This window comes from Stenella coeruleoalba (genome assembly GCF_951394435.1).
Source record: "Stenella coeruleoalba genome assembly, chromosome: 1".
In the NCBI taxonomy this organism is placed as follows: Eukaryota; Metazoa; Chordata; class Mammalia; order Artiodactyla; family Delphinidae; genus Stenella; species Stenella coeruleoalba.
Window position 1 is genome coordinate 104,754,008 of NC_137169.1, and position 27,195 is coordinate 104,781,202.

Here is a 27,195-nt window from a genome sequence, read left to right on the forward strand (position 1 = left end):
GCATGTGGGATCTTCCCGGACCAAGGATCAAGCCAGTGTCCCCTACATTGACAGGCGGATTCTTAACCACTGCACCACCAGGGACGTCCCTATGGTGATTTCTTCTGCTATAGAAACTGGCACAATGTCTTAAACTGTTGTTTGAAAAAAGGCTTCTTCAATCTTAGACTTCTTAAACTTCTTTCCGAATTACCCAAGTTATGGGAGAGCTAAGATAAAGGAGGGTTTAAGGCAAAAGTGACCTGATTTCTTTCAACCATTCAGAGGTGTTCATCTCAAAAATAGTGATAAAGAAGGGAAGGAGTCCACATTGTATTAACGTGTGATTTTACTTAATTTGGCCTTTAATAAACTGCACACTTCACTATTTAAACCACTTGATGGCTTTGTAAAAGTAGACTCTCTTAGGTACAATTTTTTAATAATTGTCTCTTGGATTGTTTATATCCAATCTCTTAGATTGGATGTAAACAAGCATATGGTTTAGATTGGTATAATACTTTCACCTTAAAACACCTCAAGGTAATTTCTGATGGAGAAAAACAGGGTGTTCTGTTTTCAGGGACGAAGTTTATTCTTCTGATAAGAAGAGATTTTAAGCACTCAAGGCAGTCTCCACAACAAGGGTCAATTCTTAACAAGAAAAGGAGAATTTAGAAAATTCAGAACCACTTAGACATTTTAGATCTTGTACTGATGAGAATTTCTGTAGACAAAGTAGAATCATTTGGAGCCTACCTCCTCCATTTTAACATTTATTTTATTGTTTTATTTAAAGGGAAGCAAGGCTTGAAATACTTTAATACCCCTTAGAGACTGTTTCGCTATTACATAGCCCATAAAAAGTAATATTTGGATGATTTAAAGGGAAATGAATCACAAGTTTAAAGTTTCAGTTTTCCTTGTATGCAGCAAGACTTCCCCCCACCCCCAGAGGCAATAGAAATAGCCCATAGGGTAAAATCTTAGATTTTATTGAAACAAAAAATATTATTTATGCATGTGCAGATAGTAATATCTGTCCCCAAATATTTTTATTTTAAAATATTTAGACGCTCAATCTTACAATTTTATATTGAATCAACAAGGGATCTAACAGCTTTCCCAATTTCTTCACGAAGGACAATTTTCTTACATCAAACCTGATCGATTAAATTCTCATTTCATAACCAAGTGGAAATGGGATCTCAGTTTCCCAGTTTCATAAGGTTTCTCTCAAAAGCTACTTCAGGGTTCTAAGTTACACACCCCAAAGGGGGTGATGGTGGTATAGTCCAGGGTATCCATGTAACGGGTTGGCAATATTTTCAATGTGGTTATTCATCATAAATTTAATACTTACTTCCTTTTACATATTTAATCTTCTTTAAACAAGATTTTCATTTAAGCATTGGACTTATGTGATATAAGCATTTCTCTGTAGGTTAATAAATGGCTTCACCCTTCACTGATATAAGGGCAATGGGAATCAACAAACCTGGTTGTCTCTCCTTGCTCTGCCATTACCTCCCTGAGTGCCACTGGGCAAATTCCATCATATTTTGAGCCCTGGTCTCCTCATCTGTAAATTAGGGTGGTTAGATGATCTTTAGGATCCCTCTCACAGCTGATTTGCAATTTTGGCATAGAAATCATTCATTAAATGGTAAAATTTATTTTTATTGATGAGCTTCCTTCATGGTGAATATTGGAATATCTTAATTTTAGAATCCTAAAGAGCCTAGAAGTTGACTCAAAAGTCTTGGACTTCTGTCTTGTCTCATTATTTACTAGCTGTGTAATCTTGGGAAATTTTCTCCATTTTTAAAGACTCAATTTCTTCATCTGTAAAATGAGGTGAAGGTAATACTGTTAGACACAGTTCTTTGTTGCAAATAATAGAATCCACTTTGCTAGTTTAGGCAGAAAAAGAATTTGTTCAAAATATTAAGCAACTCACAGAATCCTCTCGAGGCCAAGAGAGCCAGACTTAGGAATAGTGAGGCCAGAAACCACACCAAATTACGCTGTAGAATTTGCTCCAGTGAAAACACCATTGCTGCCAACACTTGGCAACAACTCTGCTTCTCAGAGAGACATTTCCGTTTGCATTGATAATGCCAGGAACTCAACCATTGAGCCCCTGTGGTCCTGTTCACCTGGGATAGATGACATTCATGTCAGCCTCCTTGTAGCATTAGCCTCCAAGCTGAGGACTCACGTGGGTGCATCTGGTTGGCAACACCTATCACATGTCTGGTGTCAGCAACGAGGGAGCCTAGGACAGTGACTTCTGGCTGTGTCTTGGTGGTTACAATGTGGGAAACTCTCCAGAGCTCAGAAATTATGTTCAGAAGATATTGGGAAGCCTCCAACTACTACCTAGGAGAAAAATCAGTGCCCCAGGTAAGAACCCCTGCACTGTATGAATTGTTACCTACTGAATAGAAAGAAAAATAAGGCAGATGGAGCTTGGAAATGAAAATTGCAAGGAAATCTAGCCAGATGTGCTTTCCTTTTTATTGTGAATATATATATGTATTCACATAAATATGATTGTGAAATATATTCTCATTATAAAAAGTTCATGAAATACAGACAAAATCTAGGGAAGAAATAAGAATCATCCAATAATTCTACCAGCAGATAACTACTCTTACCATTTTGGTTCATACTCATCCATTCATCTAATAAGAGTTATAGTTATATAATATGTACATTATTCATGTATATGTATTATCATATATAGATATATATACACACAAATTTGTATGTAGATACACATAATAATTATATATGATTTTGTACCCAATTAAAAAATTTTAAACAATATGTTTTGGGTATCTTTTCATGCTAATAAATGCTGATCATTATTATTTTTAAAGGCTGCATACCGGGCTTCCCTGGTGGCGCAGTGGTTGAGAGTCCGCCTGCCGATGCAGGGGATATGGGTTCGTGCCCCGGTCCGGGAGGATCCCACATGCCGCGGAGCGGCTGGGCCCGTGAGCCATGGCTGCTGAGTCTGCTCGTGCGGAGCCTGTGCCCCGCAACGGGAGAGGCCACAACAGTGAGAGGCCCACGTACCGCAAAAAATCAAAAACAAAAACAATAAAGGTTGCATACCGTTATATAAATACGCAATTTTTTCACTAATCACCTATTCACAAATTATCTATTTTTTCACTAACTACCTAATTTAGGGAAATAAAATTTGTTTCAAGTATATTTAGTGGAAGGAATTTTGATACATGCAGTGAAATTGGCTTCAAAAAATTAGTAATAATTTGTACTTCCATGTGCAGCATTGAGTATGAATTTCCTCACATTGTCACAATACTTGATAATATCAACCGTTTTTATTTTAGTCATTTGTTAGGAGAAAAATATCTCAATGTTTACCTTGTATTTTTTAGTTTACTACTTAAACATATTTTATATATATTTATTTTCACTTATAGTTCTTTATTTTTAAACTGTGTGTTTATGTCCTTTGTCTACAAATAGATTGATTTTTTAACTTTATTAATTTTTAGGGCTCTGTATAAAGATATTATTATTTTTATCTTCTACATGTCCTCCAAATATCTTTTCCAAGGTTGTCATTGCCTTTTATTAAAATCGTGGTAAAACATATATAGTAAAGTGCACAGATCTTAAGTTTACAGACTGGTTTGTGTATATCACACAACAATCCCCTAGATGTAGAAAAATAACATTTCCAGCTCCCAGGAAGGCTCCCTCATGTTCCTTTCCGGTCAGTACTTCCCTACAGAGTAACCCCTATCCTGACACCATAGGATTGCCCGTTCAAGTATTGCCCGTTTTTGAACTTCATATACTAAATGGAATCATATGTAGAAACAAGTACACAGAAAAAAGTCTCTGGCTTCTTCTACTTACCATTATGTCTGGGAGAGTCATCCATGTTGATACAGGTAAAGTAGCTCATTATTCTGAACCACAATTTACCCGTCAGTAAAATGAGGACAATAATAGTACTTATGTTGTGGTTGTGGAGATAAATGTGTTAATATAGCTAGAACAGTGTTTGGCCCATGGTAAATTTATATGCTTAATACATGTTAGCTACTCGTATTACACTAGTATGCAATTTGCTAATTTTTTACTTGGAGCGTTTGTATTGATATTCAGAAATGCGTTTAGTCATGTTTTAGCATTTGTGCGTTTATGTGCTAGTCTTGTATTGTTTGGATATTGTGTTTTGCTAGTAAATGCTACCTTCACCTACCTGGGTGCTTTTTCCCAAAGTTGTGAAATGAACCCTTACCACTCACATCCACCAAAGATTCCTAACAAACCTGCCTCCCAGATACGTCTCAGATCTGCTGACTTTTCTCCATCACTACCTTCTCCACTGTGGTCCATACCTCCATCATCACTCTTTTTGTCCACGGTGCTAGTTACCTAACCAGTCCTCCAGTTCTAAACGTGTGCTCCTTCCCCTTGACCTTAGGTAAACAATCTAAGACCTTATCGAGGTCTACCAGGCTCTTCACATCATGACCCTGCACCATCCCTCTCCATCCCTGGCTTGCACCGTTGTCCCTCTCACCCTCATGCTCTGGACACACTCCCTGCCCAGCAGCACAGTCTGCATCCCTAGGCTGACCAATCCCTACTTATTCTTTCTCACTGAAGTTTTCCCTGATGTGGCAATATCAAACGGATCTCCTTATGTAATCATTCATCTTACCTTTTTTTCCTTCCTTCTCAGCATTCGCAACATGTGTAATGATGCATTTATTTGTATATTTGTTTAATATCTCTTAGGTCTGTGAGGTACTATTTTGTTTGCCACTTTATCTAGCATCATGCTTTGCACATAAGAATGCTCAGTAAATGTTTATTGAACATTTACTGTTTACTGAATGGCTCCCAGTCTGGCTGTGAACACAGATACCTAGACAATAGCAATGAAAGGAAAAATGCAAACAGATATATGGACATAGATGTTGAGGGCACAGAGGAGGAAAAAAGAAACTATGCCAGGGTAATCCTCCCACTGGCACGTTACAGAGAGTTGCTCACTGATGAACTAACCTCCCCTTGAATGTTATTCTCTCAGAGTTGACATGTCGATGGCACTATGTTACCATTTAACACACAGGGAAGGAGTTGGGTTCTTGCCAGATATTAGATGCACAAGTCCCAACGGACTCAAGGAGGCAAACATTTGCCTGAGCTCTTGGCTCACACACAGAGCACAATGGCAGCTCTGAAGGGGGCAGGAGTCCTCTGCACCTACCAGCCCTGTTTATTTTCTCCTGCAGCAGAGGGGGTAGCATAGGTCAGCTGAAATGGTGCATCCTAGTGAATATTTATTGACCCAAAATATCATGCTGACAGACATGCGGACAGGCAGACACAGAGGCCTCGCTTCTGTGCTGCCAAGGTTGTGACACGGCTGACATTTCCCCGCACGGGTCCTGACTTCCCCAGCTGCTCCTGGGGAAGCTGGTGTCTCACTGGTGGGGGTCACTGCAGATACTATGCCATATGCCTTCCATGCTGCTGCCCAGGCCTCCACCAAATGGTGGTCTCAAGATGTTTCCCGTTCCCCCAGCCCACACAAACGATCACCTAGCCAGTCTCTGTTTCAGTCTCTTCCCTACTAACCCTTCCATCTCCACCTTAACTCCATTGCAAGAATTCTAGGTGGCTAAACAAGTGTGCATTTCAAAGAGGGAAGCCCCCACCAACAGTCCCCTTTGTAGTAAAGAAATGAGTTCTCACTTTTGCCATAAAAAGTAATGGTGTCACAGAAATGTGGCTCTTAGTATCATTCTTTCCATTTTCTGGGTTTTCTTTCCCATCTCTCCCATCATAGCTGACTTTAATTCATTTAAATTTTATTTAAAACTCTTTGTTCCTGTTATAATAAGTATCAGAAAACCATAAAAAGCAAACGTGCAGGTTAAAATCACTGCTTTAAGGCTGGGACTCTTATAAACACTACCCATGATAAGAGAATTTTTCCAGTCACCCCAGAAGCCCCCTAAATGCTCCCCCTCAACCATGGCCTCTCTCCCTGCTAGAGTAACCACCAGCCCACCTAACTTTCACTGCAACCACTTACCACTTTTCTTTAGTCTTATCACCTAAGTGTATGTTCCTAAACACTAGTTTCATTTTACCTGTTTTTTAAATTATCTTTTTTTTTAAGATTTTTTTTTAATGTGGACCATTTTTAAAGTCTTCATTGAATTTGGTACAATATTGCTTCTGTTATATGTTTTGGTTTTTTGGCCGCGAGGCATGTGAGATCTTAGCTCCCTGACCAGGGGTCGAACCCGCACACCCCTGAATTGGAAGGCAAAGTCTTAACCACTGGATCGCCAGGGAATTCCCCTAAATTATCTTTTAAACATCTTTTAATGCATAGGTTTTCCCCACCATGACCTTATTTTTCCTTACAATTCACTTAATGAAGAAATTGGATCACTTTTCTGCAGTTTCCTACAGTCTGAATTTTACTGATTGCTTCCCCAGAGCAAAGCTTAGTCTGTTCCTCTTCTATGTTTCCACTTATCCAATCCAGGTTCTCTCTTTTTTTCTTCTAACCTTTTGGTCATGACAACCTCGTGGGTGATATGTTCTTCATCAGGAGGCATATACATCTCAATGTCTATCCTTGTGGTATTAGTAGTCATTGATGTCCAACACTCTATTTGTTAGTTCATTAAGATTACACTGACTTTCCAATTCTATTATTCTTTCTTTGTGAATTTGTTAAAATATTCTAATTAAGTACCCAGATAGTTTTGTTTTCTTTAGTGGTATGATTTGCATAGGAAACGCAAGATAAAAGCTATTTAAAAAAAAAAAAAAGTAAAAATGTTCCCTAGCCTCTTCTTTTTTTTTTTTTAACATCTTTATTGGCGTATAATTGCTTTACAACGGTGTGTTAGTTTCTGCTTTATAACAAAGTGAATCAGATATACATATACATATATCCCCATATCTCCTCCCTCTTGCGTCTCCCTCCCTCCCACCCTCTCTATCCCACCCCTCTAGGTGGTCACAAAGCACCGAGCTGATCTGCCTGTGCTATGCGTCTGCTTCCCACTAGCTATCTACCTTACGTTTGGTAGTGAATATATGTCCATGTCACTCTCTCACTTTGTCCCCTAGCCTCTTCTAAAGATATCATTTTGGTTTTTTAGAGTTGAACTTTAAAAACAGTTAAATAAGCAACTAATCATGCGATACACTGGCATCCCTTCAGAGGATGTCACACATCCTAGGAGAGAGAAAGGGAGAAGTTAGGCCAGCAAAGTGGGAACCCAGGCAGGAGCCCAGCAGGCAGACAAGCCTCACATTTGCTCAGAGCTGACCTCCCATCTTCCGTCAACTACTTTTGTGTCTAAAGCGGATTATGCTGGCCGCGCTAATGTAGAGTCAACACTCGGAGAGGGATTCAAGAGAGGCCTCTCTGGAGACACTGCCTTCCTTTCACACTCATTGTGTGGCCACTTCTAGGGATATGGCAGTTCACCTTCCATTATTCCTCTTCCTCTGTCCAGCCTCCTCCCCACCTCCGCACAGGGAATGTCTGCAAAAGTCAGATGAGTCTGAATTCACCTCCAATTGCTGATTGCTATCTGTCCTCCTGTTTTTTTCCTTTAGGGGTAGATAGCTAGGGATTATGGATCTGGGCTGCATTGGGATTGGAGTTGGGAGATGAGGGGTGAGGAGGCTGGTGCTCACTGGAACTAGAAAGACTTTTCAAGTTGATATTAGAGTTCCCAGCAGAGTCCTTAATGTCCTTTAAGAAATACCAGAATTGGGCTTCCCTGGTGGCACAGTGGTTGAGAGTCCGCCTGCCGATGCAGGGGACACGGGTTCGTGCCCCGGTCCAGGAAGATCCCACATGCCGCAGAGCGGCTGGGGCCCGTGAGCCATGGCTGCTGAGCCTGCGCGTCTGGAGCCTGTGCTCCGCAACGGGAGGGGCCACAGCAGTGAGAGGCCCATGTACCGCCAAAAAAAAAAAGAAATACCAGGATCTTTTCAAATATCTTTTTTATTGATATATAATTCACATACCATACAATTTACCCTTTTAAAGTGTACAATTCAATGTTTTTTTAAAAATATATTCAAAAGGTTGTGCAACTATTGCTACTATCTAATTCTAGGAAATTTTCATTACTCCTGAAAGAAACCCTGACCCCTTAGCAGTCATTCTGCATTATCACCTCTCCCCAACCCCTGGCAATCACTAATTTACTTTCTGTCCCTGTGTTTTCCTATCTGGATATTTCATATAAATGGATCATAGAGTATGTGGACTTCTGTATCTGGCTTCTTTCACTTATCATCTGTTCAAGGTTCATCCCTGTTGTAGCATGTATTAGTACTTCATTCCTTTTATGGCTAAATAATATTTCATTGTATGGATATAGAACATCTTATCTATTCATCAGATGGTGGACATTTGGTCCATCTTTTGGTTGTTTCCATCTTGTGGTTATTATGAATAGGGCTTCTGTGAACATTTGTATACAAATTTCTGTGTGCACATATGTTTTCAGTTCTCTTGGGTATAAACTTAATGGAATTGCTGGGTCATATAAGTCTGTGTTTAATTTTTTAAGAAACTGCGAAACTGTTTTCCAAAGAAGCTGCACGATTTTATATTCCAACTAGCCATGTAGAAGGGTTCCGGTGTCCCTGGATCCTCATCAACACTTGTTATTTTCTGTCATTTTTACTTTAGCTATCCTGGTGAGTGGGAAGTGATATCTCATTGTGGTTGTGATTTGCATTTCTCTAATGACTAACGATGCTGAACATCTCTTCATGTGCTTACGGACCGCTTATCTTCTTTGAAAAATATTTTTTAAAATACTGTGCATGTTCCTAGAGGGATTTGCCTTTACTAGCTCTGTCTAGTTTCTTCTTTTGCCTCTCCGCTGCCCCTTAGAACATGAGAGGAAAGTCCTAGCATATTGTGCATATCTTCCCCTTGATCGCATCTTTACTTGGAGAGGACTGAACAGCAAAAGCAGCAGCAGACTCGGAGTGGGAGTAGGTTGGGGAAAGGGGGTGATGTTCTTTGTGTCATTTGAAAAAACTCCCTAAGGGAGAGTGAAAAACATTCAATATGTTAGTGCTTATCTTTCTTTTTGGGTCCTATTTTTGAACAAAGTCCCCCTTTGATGTCTGTAAGATGCTGAGGGAAGTAGAGGTCTTAGAAATCGTTTCTTTGTTTTAGAAGAAGAGGAGAACAACAACAACAAAAAATAGTCCGTGAAGAAGTTGGTGAGACATTCGTGGCCAGGACTGGCTCCAGGCGCCTCTTCCCCTGTCTGCCTTCTTTCTTCCCCAACTCTTCTTCCTGCTCTGGCACTGAAAGACTTCCAAGTGGCTTTCAGTGTCTTCTCAGCCAGGGACTCGGTAAGCTTCTTAGTCTAGAGCGGTAGGGGCTCCATCTTGTCCCCATGTTGTGAACAAGGCTCAGATATTATCTGTGTGCTTAACATGGTGCTGGGCGCTGGGGTGAGGTTACAGGAGTGATAGTTTCTTTTTCCCTCGTTTACTCAAGAAGCATCTTTGAGCGCCTACTATGTGCCCGACTTGGTGCTTTCCCGAAGGAGACCAACTTGGGGAAAAACAACTTAGAACCCAAGTCAACGTTTGATGCATTCCATGTGGATGGTCCCCATGTGAAGAAGAGCCTGAGAAGAGAAGAAGCAGGTGGAGGGTTGAGTGATGTCCCACTGAGATGCAGAGTCACGGGGGAGTGGCCAGTTGGTGCAGCTCCCGCCATAAACCAAAGAAGCTTGAACAGGGAGACTCAAGTCAAGGAGGGAGGACTATCATTATCCTGACATGCAGGCGGAAACAATGTTTTTGAGCTGTTGCACATTTTCCCACACTCCTCGTGCCTCAATTTCAATTGCCATTTCCTTTCTAGTCAGTGTCAATTAATTCTCCATTGCTGGTTTTAGTTTTCTACTTGATAAGCAAAGGTTTTGAATCCATCTTGATTAAAGCAGTGAGGCCCCAACTCCATCCTGCCAGCTTTCTTTGAAGTTCACGTAAACTCTATATTCAGATCATCTGCCCAGGGCACAGAGAAAGATGAGCTATGAACTGTGACAACATGAGGGCACCAGGCCAGATGCTTTAAGACAGTCCGCTTCCTTCTGGGAATAGAATCACTAGAGAGTTTCATCTCTCTGGAATGGTTTAGGTGTGGCTGGGGGGAAAAAACCCACAAAAATCAAAAAATGAAAAGATGATTTCTCAGGTCTCTTCTAGACTCGGTCCAAATTAGACTGTTTGTTAAGATCTATTTGTTAAAGCTGGTGGCAGGCTTTCCAACGCTTGGGATTGCCCAGAAATCTGGATTCTTCTGAGATATGCCATCTGGCAAGTTGGAGGGTTGGTTAACACACAAAGGAAGTCAAAGAGGGGAAGCGTGGGATATTGTTAATATACACCATGGCCTTTTCCTCCTATTTGTGCAATAACCGCTCTGCCTCTGCCCTCTTACAAGGCTGCCTCTTCTTTCTCTCAAGTCTCTTAGTTTTTTCTTTATTCTCTCTCTCTCTCTCTCTCTCTCTCTCTCTGTCTCCGTCTCTGTCTCTTTCTGTCTCTGACTCTCTCTCTCTGCAAAACCAACAACTTCCTTCCTTTGCCTTTTCCTCTTTCACTTACTTTTCCTCTTTATACGTATTTTCAAGTGGAAGTCATGGCTCTGATACTAATCATTTCAAATCAGCCACTGTACCTCTTTGGGGAACAGTTTTTGTCAGTAAAATGTAACGATTCTTAAATTTCCCTCAAATGCTAAACTTCTGTGATTCTTTGGAATACCTATTTTGTTCAAGTAACACAACTTTCTTGCCCTAAAAGCTGTGGAAATGGACCATATCATGGCTGACAAGGCACGTGATAATTCAATCCCCTTTTCTTTCTCTTTGGGGAATCACTTTACCCTGCGTCAATATTAGAAAGTCAAACACAATCTCTGACACTCCTGTGACCCCACCCACGAACCAAGAAGCCTGAGAAGAATAGCGTGTGCCCCTGAGGCAGCAGCTTCAGACATTCTATCAGCATCAGCAGCTCAGGATCTGGGAAAGAAGGAGAAAGAAAAGGAGAAATTTGGAAAACACAACTTTTAAAAAGGAGAAATTTTTTTGTGGTGTTGAACTCCCGAAGTTTATTATCTGTATCTCAGATTGCACACCCTACTTTCTATGCCATGTATTTTCAAGCTCTTTCTCAGCTAGAATATCTAAGAGAGCACCCCTCTCTTCCCCCAAAAGAATGAGTTTATTTTCCATATGGTACATGCTAGCAGTCCTGGCATTTGACCACATTTATGTAAACATGCAGAGATAACTATAAATTATTGGCCTTATCCCAGTTTGAGTTTCCAGCTATGTACTACAATCATTACAGCTGTTCTTACTTTAGCCTAAGAAGATATTTTGGTCCATTATATGGCTGATTAGTCATTTAGACTGTAGACTACATTTACATTGTTTGGGGGTGGGGAACATAACAGATATTCACTGGAGGCACCAAAAATCTCTATATAAGCCAACAGGTCTGCAGACTGGTAGAGGTTCCCTAACCCCTCTCACACTCCAAGTAGTAACTGACCATCAGTCACCCAGGGCTACCTGGCGCTTTGAGAGGACTTTGGGAGAACCTGGGCTCTCCCCCAGAGCATTTAGATCAAAGAGAGCAAGAGGCCAGGATAACTAACAGCCTCACTTTTAAAAATCTGGGCCCTTTCCAACAGATCTGGGACTTGGTGGGGAGGGGACCCCGGTGGGCCTTAATAGCATTGTAGGAATCTTGGCAGTAAAGACTAAGCTGAGCTTTCTCACTCAGCTCCCCCCCACTCATCCTCACCACAGGTCTCGCTGCTTAGCACAAGCTGAGCTCTGATCCCCTGAGGGTCCCGTAGGGCTGGAAATCTTGGGCTGTAGCCTGGTGCCAGCATCTGGGACAACCTGCAGGGGGCGCCCTACAGGCTCTGCCTTCCACAGCTCTTTCACTCCAGTACTTGGAGGAGTTATTCCACTACTGTTATTTGTAATTAACCATGCAGTTTATTCACATATTATCTTAGGTCTTAGGCACTTTTTTTCTCAAAGAACTTTTATATGTTTTATTTAATTTTTTATTCGCGCCTCACAATCACCAGGCGAAGTAGCCTGGCTAGAGGTGAAATGATCTTAAAGTTTAGGTGGGAAACAGTGGTACAGACTATATTGGAAGGCAAGCGTCTTGATTCCTAGACCTGTGCTGTTTCTACAAAAGTTCTTTACAATGAGGATAATAATAAACAGAAAACACTTCTGCTATCCCTTTTATTTTCATTTTCCTCTTTAAAACTTTGACATGTTTTATTTATGTCAGTCCTCCTGAGATCAGTTTTCATGAAACCCTAGTACTTTACTGGCTGTCCTCCATGCTCAAACAATGTCGGGTAGGATCTCCAGTCTTGTTCTGATTTATTCAGCAGATGGAGAGTTATTATCAATATTTCTTCAGAGTTTGAGGGGGTACTTTTGGATGATAGAGTTAGTTTCCATTTATCATCATTTTATCCCCAGTGCTGGCTTTGGGGGCTCTGATTTTTGCCGTACAAATGTGAACCATGAGGTTGCATTCAACTTGGTCTATTTCAAAGCCAGAAGAATAGAGACCAGAACATAGAAATACATGGTGGCCTTTGGCAACTTGGTGGAAATGTCTACTTACGGCATTGACTCAGATCTTTATTTGTCCCTCTTTAGACCTTGAAGAGGTCATAGAAAACATTGAGTAGCTCTGATTCAAGGCTCTTGTTCTCACCGATGCAGAAAGTGAGACTCAGAGAAGTCAGGAGACTTGCCTGAGATCACACAGCTGCTTGGTGGCAGTGCTGGAACTAGGTATCAGGTCATTTGTTCTGGGTCTGAGGTGTTGTCTGTGAAACCACAGGACCTCTCAAAAACAAGGGCTGGCTATGAAGAATGCTGAGGGGGATTCCATGTGATTAACTCAGCTCAATAAACACTCACTGAGGCCACCACAGGGAAAACCAGCGAGGTGTTGTGTGGAACCCCACACAGCTCGAAAGGGCTGACTGGGCAAGTCCAACTCTATTTGTTCCTCAGTTCTGTCCGAGGGGTACAAGGGTCAGGCCTCCTGAAATGCTGCTATGTCTACATTGAGAAATTCACTCTGAAGACTAAAATCTTTTGTTCGGATGGATGGGACCCAAGCTTTTCCTTTATTCCCTGCGGTAACAAAAAGGAAGGCCATGGGGAGGATTTCCTACCAAACCACAGGAAGATTAAAGGGCCAGGGAGAAGGAATGCATTTTGGATGAGGTAGTCGGAGAGTTCTTGAGCCCAGAAAGGAGCCTTCTCGTTATTAATGGTGGCTCTACCACAGCTGTGGCTTGGAAACGGGAAAGACAGGAGGCGGAAGAGACCCACGTATGGGTCTGTGTCTCTGACTGCAGACATGCGCTTTGGACACCGTGTCCCACCGGCGCTTGGAAAGGGGCAGGAATCCTCGCTGCCCACGTCTGACAAGAGTCCCTGGGCTTCCCTGGTGGCGCAGTGGTTGAGAGTCCGCCTGCCGATGCAGGGGACACGGGTTCGTGCCCCGGTCCGGGAAGATCCCACATGCCGCGGAGTGGCTGGGCCCGTGAGCCTGCGCGTCCGGAGCCTGTGCTCCGCAACGAGAGAGGCCACAACAGTGAGAGGCCCGCGTACCGGAAAAAAAAAAAAAAAAAAGAGTCCCTGCTGGCCACCTTCTCCCTGTCTCGGAGGCAGTGAGCACCGTGGGGGAGGAGTTGAAATTGCTAAGAATAGCCATGGTCTTTGAGACATGCTCTTTTCAAGGAATCAATGGAATTAGAAATGAGATATTAGCTCTAATCAGTCACATATGTTGGGTTCTTAGCCCCTAGGAAAAGAATTTCTGACTGCGGCTCCTCACCCAGTGGGGAAAAGGCATCTACACCTGTGGATCTGGCAGGGCCCCTCTTCTGTCCTCTGGAGGGTCCGGCACAAAAGTACCCCTTAGTATACGCTGTCAGTCTGTCATCTGGTCTGATCTAAAGTGGCCAGGCTTCTGACTAAGCATCCCCTATGTGGCTTTTCAACAAGTGTAGAAGAATTTCAAGGCACACATATATCTGGCCTGAGCCAAGAACTAGGGGCTGGAGGTAAATTCCAGCTCCCCTTTGTCTTATTTGCTTATGTTTCTGAGATGTGGAGGTGTTTGGAGAATTAGGCACACAGTGAGAGGATGGGTTTTTTGTTTTACTTTTTATTTTACAAAAATTTAAACCTAAGAATAAATTGCAAGAATAATCACATGAACCCGTGTGCCCTTCATATAGACGGAGGATTGGTGAGCAGGTTTTCACTAAGCATGTGAGTTTCTCATTATGGTCCCCTGACCACCTACATCAGAATCACCCCCAGACCTCTTCACTCAGGACCTCAGGGCAGCCTGGGATGCTGCACTCTGCGCAGTTCCCCAGGGAGTGTTGATAGGCTGGTACCTGTGAACTGCCCTGTTGTGATCCTCAGGTGTCTGTTAACTTGCCCCTTCTTCATTCTTTTTTGTCTACGTTGGGTCTTTGTTGCCGCACGTGGGCTTTCTCTAGTTGCAGCAAGCGGGGGCTACTCTTCGTTGCGGTGCACGGGCTTCTCATTGCTTGGCTTCTCTTGTTGCGGAGCACAGGTTCTAGGCGCGCGGGCTTCAAAAGCTGTGGCGTGTGGGCTCAGTAGCTGTGACTCGTGGGCTCTAGAGCGCAGGCTCAGTAGTTGTGGCGCATGGGCTTAGTTGCTCCACGGCATGTGGGATCTTCCCGGACCAGGGCTCGAACCCGTGTCCCCTCCATTGGCAGGCGGATTCTTAACCACTGCGCCACCAGGGAAGTCCCTGCCCCTTCATTCTTTGTGTTACCAACTCCACTAGCTCCAATGAGTGGTCAGAATATTGTACTAATTGATACCATCTCTTTAGACCCTGCATTATACCTTCGAAAATATAAACAAGAGGAATCAGCCCCTTTTCCTTTTCTGACATGGCACTCTTCCGCTTAGCTACTACGCATGACCCTTATTCAAACTCAACAGACTTGTAATGAAAATAAAATCTCGTGTTAAGGTTCTTGCCAACTTTTTAATACTTAAGTTTAATATATGATTCACATTGAAAGTTGGTTTTATAGCACTGGGCCTGTGCTTAACTAGAAACATCCCCTATGAATTATTTGTGTATGGGTGATGGGTGTGAATACAGACACACTCACACAAAACACTAGTAGAACTTTTATTTATTTATTTATTACTATTTTTTTTTTGGTACGTGGGCCTCTCACTGTTGTGGCCTCTCCCGTTGCGGAGCACAGGCTCCGGACATGCAGGCTCAGCGGCCATGGCTCACGGGCCCAGCCGCTCGGCGGCATGTGGGATCCTCCCGGACCGGGGCACGAACCCGTGTCCCCTGCATCGGCAGGTGGACTCTCAACCACTGCGCCACCAGGGAAGCCCCAGTAGAACTTTTAAATGTCAACATTTAAGTATTCCAAAGGGAGCAAAGAACAAAGTTAATTTTCTGGAGAGATTTGAAGTCCAAGGTCTAATCTACAGTTGTTTCTGTTTTGGGGTCTGCATTATGTCATTTAAAATAAGAAGAGTTAAGGAAGCAGGGGTGGGTGAAATGGAAAAGGATGGGGACAGGTGGTCAGGGAGCAAATAGCAGGTTAGGTGTTGGCACACTGAAGTCGTAGTCAGGCAGTGGAGTCGTGGCCAGGTAAGAGACCCCGCATGCTTCTTCAGATGGGTGAATGTTTCTTGTACATATTTGCATTCCTCACAACACCGTGCCCAAGACTTGCCACAGAGCAGGTGCTTGGCATTTGCTGAATGCTTATATGAATGTCATCCCTCAGCTTCTTAGGCGGATGCCACTGGCACAATTTCAGGGCTTCGAGAGGGCAGACGTATGAACCTGCCCCTGGGGCTCACATTTTGGTCTCTCCTTTGGCTTCTGCTGCTCGCAAGCCACCACGTTGGCAAAGCTTCAGGAACCGCGTCCACTTATGTAGAACAGAGTGTGAATGGAGGCCCTAGAATTTGGCCCCTAGCAACTCTCACTGTGCCCTGGGTGCCTTCTGGGAGGATGCCGTGACCGCTATGGGCACAGCCTCCCTCCCGGAGTTAGCAAATTGGCTGTGTGTGTTCACACTCCCTCCTATTGTTCACTCACTCACAAATGCTGCTCATCTACAGTTTTGTGCTGCTTTCTCAGGGAAGCCTAGTGGCCAGATCCCTTTAGGAAACTGACCCCCCTCTCCCTGCACAATACCTTTTATCCGCAGCATTCCTAACCCTGTTCTGTAAGTATCATAAACGCCGAGAGTATCTGGGACCCTTAAAGTTGAAGACACTCACTTTATTGAGGTTCTAACGGAAGGCCTTAGAGTTATGGCTCTTGGAGAAAGGAAGGATAAATGTGATATTTTGGGCACACGCTTTTCCAATTATGGGCAACTCAAAGCCAGTATTGCGCCTCATCCATCTCAATCCGAAGGCTGTGGGGAGGCTGCTCCTAGACATCTTTGCACACTTAATCTCAAACCCCACTCATGCAGCTTCTAAATTTTTTAAGATTAATCAAATCTAAGTCTTGCAAAGTGGTGCACTCTGATTTATATGAGTTTTGGCAAACAGGCCCGGCGAATAAAAACTTTCTTAGTTGGAAATGACAGCATTAGGGGGACGAGGGCTGGAGAACCATACCAGGGCACCCTGTTTTGATGAGCCGGTGGCAGCTCCTGGAACTCCGTTAAAGGACTCTTAACTTGGTGCGGTGCTAAGGCGGGAGCCTCCAGGTAGCACGCGAGGACTGGTGTATCCTCCTACCCCTAGATTTATTTTTGAGCTCTAGTTCCCGTGAAGGAAAACCTTAGAAAATCTTGTCTCAGAGGGATTGGCATTAAGCTGTGCAGGATTCTGTGGTAGGGGCTGGAGGTGAAAGTTGAGAAGCTAGAATCAGCTCTGGCTCAGGAGGTCATCAGAAGGATGCCCAGCTGCCCACTGCAGGGGTCAGTGAATTCATACTTGACTCAAGCCATTGCTTTCTAAGAAGGTCCAGTGCAATGAATCAATCTGGCAGCAGTCAGTATAGCATAGTAACATATAGTTAAGCTTGGTTCTGAGTTCCTGGTTCTGGGTTACTATTCCATCATAAGCATTTCCCTGCAGTGAATTAGCCTTGATCTTGGCCTTAATGTTCGGTAATCTTAACTTGTCCCATAAGAGCACTGAAAGTTGAAGCCTTTTGTCTGGCAGTGCCTTGCTCCCCTGCCATGGAGGGGGAATGAACAGAGTCAGGCTGGCTAACTAAGTGAGCTGGGGCACCAGGAAACATGCCAGCGCACAAGGGAAGTATTTTGTAGGAAACAGAGGGAGAAGCCCCGTCACACAAATTGGGCCTTCTGATGGGAGAAAGAGATAGCTATGGCCTGTCAGGCTCAGCATCAAGTACACCAGATATGGTGCAGATGGGTAGCGACAAGACAGGTTCCAGACCTACCAGGTAAGGGTCTGAGCCCCTGGGAAAACATTGGTCTTTGTCAGACTGGTTTCAAAACTGGGTAGGACTGGGCCGTGCAGCTACCTGGGAAGGAAGAACTCTTCCTTTCTAAGACATATGTCAAAGGAGCAGTACCCTCTGTGAAAACAGAAGAGGGTTTAAAATTAACACCTAGGAAAAAGTTATTTAAAATAAACATCTGGACAATACCTGGTACGTGTTACTCTACATTTTCTTTTAAGGTCTTTTGTAAAACATGACTAGATTCTCTCAACCCATCACAGGCACTATAATTTTTTTCTAAAGAGAGCGAAATATCAGAGTAAAATCATGCACCTCCTTACAGACAGGCAGCAGGAATTCAGAGCGCAGATTAACCTGGTGCACCAGGCAGGTGCTTGGCCTGCCTTTGCAGAGTTCATTGCTCTCTGAGAAATAAGATTAACACACAGGAAAGTACAGGGACCTGTATAAGCCAGATGATGCGTGCCATACGGATGCAGACAAATGAGTGATAAATGAGGTTCATGGTCACAGGGAAAGGGCTAAAGGACCCAAGGACAAGTGGGATACAATTGGCAGGGGAAGAATGAGGGTGACAATGGTCAGAGAGGCACAGAGTGCTCTCAGGCACTGCTGAGGTAGAGTGGAGATGGATGGGAAAGAAAGGGGGAGGGCTCAATTTTTAATCTTTCACTTTATCCAATCCAGAAAGCCCATTGGAGATGTGGAAAGATCTCCAACTACTTCTGAGGCTTCAGATCCACTCAAGGGCAAAGTGACCGATACCTAATGATTTCCTTTAGTATCCAGGTCTGGTAATGAAATCTAGGTCAGTAAAACAAAGTGACTTTGGCCTAGAATTTGGTTGAGGTTGGCGAACATTTTGCATCTTCCCCCTGAAATTGCCCTGTTGTTCTGTCATTAATAACAGCAGCAGCAGCAACAACAATAATAATGAAAAGCAAACTCTTACTCTATGTGGCAGACACTGTTTTAAGCTCTTTCAGTATATTAACTCATTTAATTTTCACGTCAACCTGATGACGTAGTTACAAGCATTATTCTCCTTTTTTAGGTGAGGAAACTGGAGCAGAGGCAGTTCCTGCTTTAACCACTGCTTTCCCTGCCTCTTATAAATTAGCAGTAGGATGATCACTGTGTAATATAATAGCAGGGCCCAGCTCACACGTACTTTGTTTGGTTTTGCTTTTAATTATTGTTACCACTTGTTCTTAGGTACCTTGCGCCATCTTGGAGAAATTATTTGAAACTAGTGCCTGATCAGAGCATTGCTTCTTTCCTGGCATAGTGGGGGATTTGGGATGGTGAGCTGCAGAGCTACCAAGCTCCCTGCGCTTTGCATTCCACAATTGGGATTGTGTGCCCAGGTGTTTCTTACCTGGGCACACTCTACAAGGTAAGCCTTCAAAGTACATATGCCCTTTGACCAGAAGACATGAAATTTAATTATTATACTTCACAATCCTCTTCATGTAATTATTGCATATCTTTATATTATATTAAAGAATTCCCATTTCTTGAATGTTATTGTGTGTTTATTAAGAACAAAGCATGGTGAGTGCTGTCAGGGGTACAGTGATGATTAAGAAAAGGACTCTGACCTCATTTACAGTGCTCTGAGGTAGGCAGAGTGTATGCAAATAATCGTCATGACCAAAATACGTTCTTCCAGGACCAATTCTGTTGTGGTTACACAATTTTTGGAACGTTCAACAAATTCAATTCAATAAACAGTTATTGAATATCTACTATGTGCCAGGTGCTGTGATAGATTCTGAGGATGGAAAGGTGAAAAAACTTTTGTTCCTGTCACCATCTATCGTTACTCTAGTTTGAAGCTGTGTGAACACATTCTAGGGAAGCCAGAGGAGGGAAGGAATAATTCTGCCTGGTGTGGGGCTAAGAGGAAGGCTTTCTAGAGGGAGCAGCAGTTGAACTGGACCTTGAAAGTTTTGTGGGACATCACTGGACTAGAAGGGACACTTTTAGGACAGGAAAAGGTGAGCAAACCCGCAGAGGTACAGAAGAGTACAGTGTGCTTGGTTAATACGCTCTACCAGGCTGGAAAGAGAAGCTGGAACCAAGCTGTGAAGGACTTTTAATAGCCATAGTACATTGTTTGGACTTTACCTTGTGCAGTGGTGGGAAGGGGGTGGGGAATCAGGTAATAAATTGGGCGATCAGTTCCTGAAATAGTCAATACTGAACTTAATTAGATTCTGGTGACTGCATTGAAAAGCATAACAGATTTTAGAGTTGAAGGGCCAGGCTTGAATCCCAGTGTGTTGACTATAAGCCATGTGGCCTTGACCAGCTTATTTAACCTCAGCTGTAAGAGGAGGCTAATAAGTATATCAGCCTTACAAGGTCATTATGAGAACAGAAGGAGACACTAGATAAAAATGGTTTCTATACTGTTAAGCACTGTGTAAATGTTAATTAATAATATTGTTATTTGGTGCCAGAAAAAAGGGAGATGCTGGGAAAGTGTCTGTTTGTTTAATATCGTCTCTCTGTGTTGTAGAGAATTCTTGGATTTTCAGCAGTGTAAATGCTAATGGTTTGCTTTCCACGTGCCATGAAAACTGTTTTTAGATGTGATGCTTCTAAACTTGGTATACAGCCTCGCACAAACGAGGGCAATAGGAAACTAGCATCTTCTGAGTACGGTCCTGTGCCAAACACTTGGCAAACATCGTCTCGTTTAATCTTCACTGTCACCCTTTGAGGTAGTTATTATCCCCATTCTACAGATTAGGAAATCAACATTGAGAGTTAGCTTGTCCAGATGAATTAGGAAGTGGCAGACCGTGGACTTGAAAGTCGTATCTATGCTGTCATGCTTGTTGCGCCTCACTGTGCTGTCCCACAGAGAGCAAGGTGGGCGAAGGGCTGTCTTAGCCCCCAGTGGCCTTCCAATTTCCAGCTCCAATTCACCTGAGATCTTGATATCCTTACAACTGTCTCCTTCTTTATTTAAACTAGCTGGTCCTGCAATCAAATAGCCTAGATCAAACAAGCACACAGTAAATTCTTGCAGGATGACTGGCCAGTTGGTGTATCTTTTATCACTTCTCTAGATGTTTTCACCCTGAGCACCACCTACTACACTTTACTGATTTCACTGTATTCTTTGGTCTGCCATTTGGTTCTGGGGCCATTGTTCTGGAAGAGTGAATAAACAATGCTTTAGAAATTACTCACCAAAGAGATGAAAAGATACTGGAACAGAGGTATTGATAAAACATTCATGGGAGGGAGGCTATTTTAGATGGTCTGTATACTTGTGAATGAATTATATAATGTCTCTAAAATCTGTATGATGATTTATTTCAATGTATTGTAAAATTTAATTCTGTTATAGGTTAGGATTTTTGGTTCCACTTTTAATAATAACAAAAAGCCTTTTATATAAAGTAGAAAGGGCACACACTGAAAAGCAAAGAACAGTCTTTCTTGTTGACTAGCAGTGACATATTTCCTTAGAGGAAAAATCCTGCAGCAGACTTTGAGTGTCAGGAAGAAGAATAATTTATGACCTTAATACTGTAGCTGAAAAGAACAGTTAACCATTCCTTTTTGAAGCGGAGTATGGAAAGAGGGAAAGGCTTAAGTTTGAGGTTAACTCATCTTTGTTTTTAACTCATTTTTTTAAAATCTTGCTCCAAATTTTATTAGCCTTTTAAAATGTGAACTTATGCTAATATAAGTAAATCTGTAGTTTTGCTGCTTAATGAAAGTTCTATTTTGTGAAGGGAAAGCCTGTCATTATGAAAGTGGGCTAAGGGGATCCAGAGGGTTTGAATATTGAGGCTGCAAACCAGGCAGCTGCATTCATAGTCAGTACCTGGGCTGAAAAGGAGCGTCACCTTTGGAATGTTGACCAAATAAAATAATGGCAGACATCGCAGTACCAAAATGGAAAATCCAACACACTGACTTTATTTCCAGTGTGAATTTTGAGCCAATGGAACCCTTGCCAGTGGTGGAGAAACGGAAAGAGCATTGAACCTGGAGGCAGAGGACTGGGTTGCCTGTGTTGCTGCCACTTGTTTGCTGCGTGGGCTTGTGCAAACCATTTAACTTCTCTGAGCTCAGTTTTTTCATTGATAAAATAGTGATGATAGGAGAAAGGTCCTTGGAAAGTCTTCATTTTCTAGGAGCGTGAGGCTGAATCTTCTAGAGAGGTTATGGACAGTATTAATAAATCCCCATGTTTGACCATGACTAGCAGAGTGCCTGGAGCAAAGTGAGCACTCCAACACTGCTTGCTACCTTCCTCATTCCTTCACCCGGTGCTGAGCACTAAGACCACAGCAGGTCCCTGTTAACCGAGAATAACATGTTCAACAGCATCTGCTGCTCTGCCTTAGCCCCGCCACCGCTTTTCTGTTGGTGGGTAGCAGAAGGTATGATGCTACCTGAGCATGTATAATCCATGTCTCCTGGGACTTAAGCACTTGGGAAGCAACTGATTCTTCTCCATATTCGGGTTTCAAAATAAAACTTCTAAACTAGATAGAGGTCTAATTTAAAACTGGAATGATCAAGTGGTTCAAATGATCAGTGTCTGCTATTTACCATAGCCAAGACATGGAAACAACCTAAATACCCATCGACAGACAATTGGCTTAAGAAGATGTGTGTGTGTGTGTGTGTGTGTGTGTGTGTGTGTGTGTGTGTGTATGGAATATTACTCATTTGTAAAAAAGAATGAAATATTGCCATTTGCAGCAACATGGATGGACCTAGAGAATATTATACTTAGTGACGTGTCAGAGAGAAAGATAAATATTGCAATACTATATGATATCACTTATATGTAGAATCTAAAAATAGTACAAATGAATTTCTATACAAGACAGAAGCAGACTCACAGACATAGAAAATAAACTTATGGTTACCAAAGGGGAGAGGGAGGGAGGGAGAGAGGGAGGGACAAATTGGGAGTATGGGATTAATAGATACAAACTACTATACATAAAATAGATAAGCAACAAGGATTTACTATATGTAGCACACGGAATTATATTCAATATCTTGTGATAACCTATAATGGAATATAATATGAAAAAAATAAATGAGTCACTTTGCTGTATGTCTAAAATTAACAATCTTTTAAATCAACTATACTTCAATAAGAAAAAAATTGATCAGTGTTTGAGAAAGAAAAGTCAGATTCCACAGAAATACTTAGAAAAGGAGGCACTAGCTAGGCTGAGCTCTGGGCTGGAGGGTGTCAGCCTGCAGGTGGGGTGTGGAGGTGGGGGCCAGAAGAAGAGAAGGCTGCCTCAACATTCCTTCATCAACTGCAAATTGCTCTGCCAGGGAGGATTCCCCACTTGGGATCAATAAGCTGTTCTCAGCTGATACTCTTTAAAGCCTAGAAAAGTGTGGAAGCAATCATACCGTGGGGGAGTTTCCACGTGGCCCCAGGCGTGCTGAGGTAGAAGAATGAAAGCTGCCCTAGAGAGCTTAAGAGACAGGAAGGGAAACAGCTGTGAGCATCTCTGGACAGAAGAAACCCGTGACAGACGCACACACGGTGAGAAAGAGAAAAGGAGCAGGGAGACAGGGCAGCAGGAAACAGCACATTTCCATTCATTTCATCTTAAAAACATAATGGTCTTTTAAAAAAAAAATTCAGGAACTGGTTCATCCTGTATGAAAATTTGTCTTTAGCAAGTGAGTAAACAAGTCAGGTTTTAACTTAAAAAATATAATTCTCTCCTGTTCACTGTCTCATCAATGTAGGCTTGATAGTACATAGTAAAGCTACAGAGTTTAATACTATAGTGGTTAGTAGAATTTAACACTGCATGTGTTGAATTTAACTTATGACTAGTTTAGGATTGGATGAAACTGGACAGATCCAAAGATGGAAATATGGTCTTTATTGTTTCTTCTTTCACGTGGGCTGGAAGACTGTTGGTCTGTAAAGTAACCAAGATGATAGGAACATATGTTGGGAAACTAAATTAAAAGAAATATGGAAAAGGGGGAGGTAGCTACCACCTATTATGCTGTGCATCTCAATCTTTCTGAGTCTTTGTTTCCTCATCTGATAAATTAGGATAATAATGCCCATGGGCTTGTGTAAATAAGATTATACAGCTCATATGAGAGGGCTTGACCTATGGGAGTAGATAGTGGATGCATCAATGTTGGTTCACTTTCTCTGGCAGAGCACCACGTTCTCTGGTGAAACATTTGTTGACTGCCATGCAGAAATGCGTTTCATGTCACCTAAGGCAAATGGGGTGTTGGTGATTGAGCTTAAGTTTTCTTTTCCTCAACCTCGAGGGACAAGAGTTAAGTTAGGAGGGTAGATATTTCGTGTTTCTTGCTGTGTCAGAGAGTTTGCTGGGGGGGGGCGGTTGGGGAGTGGGGAGGGTGATGGCTTTTCTGGTGCCTCTGTTAATCATACACTAAGTGGTTGCCAGGCAGCTGAAACAGCTACATTTTCTGGCATGGTTTACTTACTGCTGGCCTATAGAGAGGTAGCCTTAGAGAGGTTCCCAGAAGAAACTCAACAGTAAGTGTCCACTCCTCTTAGATACCCTGCTAAGCACTTTCAAATGCAATACCCCATTTGCTTCTCAGACTTACTCTAGGAAGTAACATCCCCACTTTAAGGAAGGGAGATCAGAGCTGAGAGAGATTGATTTGCCCGCAGACTTACTACAATCAGCACCCGTACCCGGAGGCTAGAGCTAAATATTGAGCCTGAGTTCCTTGTGAGCTGGTAGAAGGGGAAGGAGAGAAGAAAAAGGACCAAGTCTGTCAGTATTGATTTAAACTCTTCATTGCTTCTGTTGTGCACATCTCTGCAGTGTTCTCAGGCAACCTCTGGAGGAATCCAGCACACACGGAATATCTCCAGCCACCCCGCAGCACATCCCCAGAGCTTCAGCTCAAGAGGTAAGCCGCAGCCCACTCTGCATACCACTGCAGAGGGCTACTTACAAAAGGGACTGTTACAGAGTTAACTTCATTTCATTGATGAGTTTCATTTCATTGTCAAACAGACTTGCCTAGGTTGTCCACGAACACTCCTTCATTTAGGAGCCAAGTTGTGGGGTGATTTATAGGGATGTTGTTACTTAACATTATTGCTATTCTTACAGTGATGAAAGAAACCACCACTTCTTAAACATTTGCTGGCTGTGGACCAGCATTTCACATATATCCTCTCTTTTAATTCTGACAACAACTCAATGAAGTAAATATTATCATTCTCATTTTATAGACAAAAAAATTCAAGGAGGTTAAGAGGCTGCACAATACCCTCTTTTTTTTTTTTTGCGGTACGCGGGCCTCTCACTGTTGTGGCCTCTCCCGTTGCGGAGCATAGGCTCCGGACGCGCAGGCTCAGCGGCCATGGCTCACGGGCCCAGCCGCTCCGCGGCACGTGGGATCTTCCCGGACCGGGGCACGAACCCGCGTCCCCTGCATTGGCAGGCGGACTCTCAACCACTGCGCCACCAGGGAAGCCCTATGCCCTCTTTTTAATACTCAAGAATGTGGTCTTTCCACCTCACCATAGTCTCTCAAATAATTATTCTCTACATTGAAATGAGGCGTGAAGACTGGGCTCTGGGATTTCAAGACTGCTGCACTCCTAAATGAATTTCGTCCTCTATAAAGTTAACTTCCATCCCCTAAACCTTTACACTGAGATAAATTAATGGATCAAAGATAGGAAAGATGATCTCTGTGCCTTTCAAGGCATCTCTCACGTTTATGATTCTGAAGCCAGGGTACTCCTGCTGGACTTAGCTTTGAATTGTTCCTCACACTCCACCGTGGATGCTCACAAGATTGTTGACTCTTTCTTCCTAATGTTTCCTGTATTCATTCCTTGTCGTCTAATTGCACTGTCACCAGTCTCCTGTATTATTTCAATAATTTCCTAACTTCTCCTTGCCTCCAGGCTTTTCCCATTCTAAATCTTGCTCCTAGATCAGTCTTCCCAGAGTCATTTTGTAAGTGTCAGTTCCCATTCAGAAACATTCCATTGGTATGATGCATCCATTTAAGCTGGTGTTGGACATGATATGGAAAAAATGATCACAGTATGTTATTAAATGAAAAAAAAAGTTACAACATACACCCAGTGTTACTATGGGTGATCTATGTGTGGTGGAATCATGGATGACTTTATTTTCTTTTTGCTTATTCAGAGCTTTTAAGTTTTTGGCAATAAACATTATTCTTATAAGATAAAAAACTAGAAGTTACAGTAAAAAATAATGAAAAGGTATTCAGGATAGTGTAAAAGAGAACAATAATGAGATTCTATTCCATTTTTTTAAATTGAATATATTTGACATAGCATTGTGTAAATTTAAAACATGTTACTTTGATACATTTATATATTGTAGTATGATTACCTTTGTAGCTATATTTATCATTACATAATTATAGTACAATATTGTTGTCTATATTCATTATACTTGCATTTGATCACTGTGGCTTATTTGCTACTCATTGTAAGTTTGTACCCTTAAACAACATCAATCTTATCTCCCAAGATTCCATTTTTTTTTACCGTTCAATTAGCAAAAAAAGTAAAAGAGTTACAATAGCCTGTGTTTCCAGGGGTGTGAGAAAGGGCATGCTCATGCACTGTAGGTGGGGAAGTAAACTGACACAATTTTTGTGGAAGATAATGTGCAGGATTCATTAAAGTGAAAAATTTGCATATGCTTTTACCCAACAGCTCTAATTTTAGGAATCAATCGTATAGAAAGACAGTTCTCAAAGTCTGAGCTAGGCCAACAACAGTAGCATCACCTGAGCAATTTTCAGGTGCAACCCCTAAGCTACTAAATCAGAAACTATGGGAGTGGCATCCAGGATCTGTGGTTCAACAAATCGCCTGGAGAGGTGATTCTGATGCATGTTGAGACTTTAGAGCCACTACAAGAAATACCCTTCCTAAGGAGGTACCTTTGTGTGAACAAAGGCACAAGGGTTACTGTACAATGATATACATTACTACCTTATTTGTAATGTTGTAAAATTAAAAACAACCTATGGGGACTTCCCTGGTGGTCCAGTGGTTAAGACTTCACCTTCAAAGGCAGGGGGTGCAGGTTTGATCTCTGGTCAGGGAGCTAAGATCCCATATGCCTCGCAGCCAAAAAACCAAAACATAAAACAGAGCAATATTGTAACAAATTCAGTAATGACTTTAAAAATGGTCCACATCAAAAAAATCTTTAAAAAGCAAACAAAAAAACCCCTATGTATTCAGTAGGGAAATTGCTAAATAGGTTTTATTAATTTATCCTGTGAAATACTTATGCATTGGTTAAGGAGAAAATGTATTAGCATGGAAGGATCATTAGTACATATGGCTTAATTTTTTAGAAAAGTATTGGGTTGGACAAAAAGCTCATTCGGGTTTTTCCGTAAGATCTTACAGAAAAACCTGAATGAATTTTTTAGCCAACCCAGTAATTTGCAGAAATAAATATCTATCATATTATTAACCACAGTTTATATTGTTTAAAAACAATAAATTCATTTATTACTTATGAAAAGAATATCCTCCCACTGGCTCCTATAATATAGAATTAAAACTTCTTAGCCTGG

At 42.2% G+C, this 27,195-nt stretch overlaps 1 long non-coding RNA gene across 1 annotated transcript in view; it reads left to right on the plus strand.

Annotated features, from left to right (window-relative positions):
* The window catches only part of LOC307194656, a 145,857-nt gene that overhangs the window by 48,404 nt on the left and 70,258 nt on the right, over positions 1-27,195 (plus strand). The window contains exon 3 of the long non-coding RNA XR_013830602.1: positions 24,429-24,516. This is a non-coding gene — a long non-coding RNA (uncharacterized lncRNA). The remainder of the gene's footprint in view (positions 1-24,428; positions 24,517-27,195) is intronic.